Below are 1,111 nucleotides of genomic sequence, written 5' to 3' on the forward strand. Positions count from 1 at the left end.
ACCCAAGGAGCTGAAGGGATCTGGAACCCTATAGGAGGAACAGCAATATGAACTAACCAGTACCCCCTGAGCTCATGTCTCTAGCTGCATATGTAGCAAAAGATGGCCTAATCGGCCATCATTGGGAGGAGAGGCCCTTGGTTTTGCAAAGATTATATGCCCCAATACAGGGGAATACCAGGACCAGGAAGAGGGAATGGGTGGGTTGGAGAGCGGGGTGTGGGGAGGGTATAAGGGACTTTTGGGATAGCATTTGAATTGTAAATGAAGAAAATATCTAATAAAAATTGTAAAAAAAGAAAGAGAGAATATCTCTAGGAAAGAGAAAGTAACTAAAAATTGGGAGGATATACAATTCTAAAATGAGTTAGGAAAATTCAATTGATGTTATTTTCAAGACTCTTGGAAGTGTTATTCACAGTGTAAAATACACTTAAGAATGAATGAAATGTGCGTGCGAAAATTACAACCAAACAATCTATATGCCAGAAAGAATATTATAAGTAGGAGAAATAATATTCAGAATAGGACTAGAGCATCGGAAGGGGCTCCCTATGCATTCCTATGTCTGTTACTTCTATGATAGACTTGCTTATCATACAGAGAAACAAAGGGTTTTGTTTTAAATATTGTGATTTTATTTGTGTGTTGGGGGAGTGGCTCTGTGTTGACACGGAGTTCTTCCAGTTCATGTAATTTTGTTAACTGTCATATTTCTTTCTTTAGAGACAATAAAAACAAAATTGTATCAAATCAAAAAAGAAGAAAAAAATGACACTTGTAGCCAGCTCATGCTGGCAAGGATGTGGGGCATGGGGAACATTGCTTTCCCCTCCTGGTGTGAATGCAAACTTGTACAGCCACTTTGGAAGTGAATAAGATGGTTTCTTAGAAAATTAGAAATCGGAGCTGGAGAGACTGCTCTTCCAAAGGTCCTGAGTTCAATTCCCAGCAACCACAAGGTGGCTCACAACCATCTGTAAAGGGATCTGATGCCCTCTTCTGGAGTGTCTGGAAACAGCTACAGTATACTCATATAAATACAATAGATCTTTAAAAGAAAGAAAGAAAGAGAGAGAGAGAGAGAGAGAGAGAGAGAGAGAGAGAGAGA

Source organism: Mus pahari, chromosome 12 (genome assembly GCF_900095145.1).
Source record: "Mus pahari chromosome 12, PAHARI_EIJ_v1.1, whole genome shotgun sequence".
In the NCBI taxonomy this organism is placed as follows: Eukaryota; Metazoa; Chordata; class Mammalia; order Rodentia; family Muridae; genus Mus; species Mus pahari.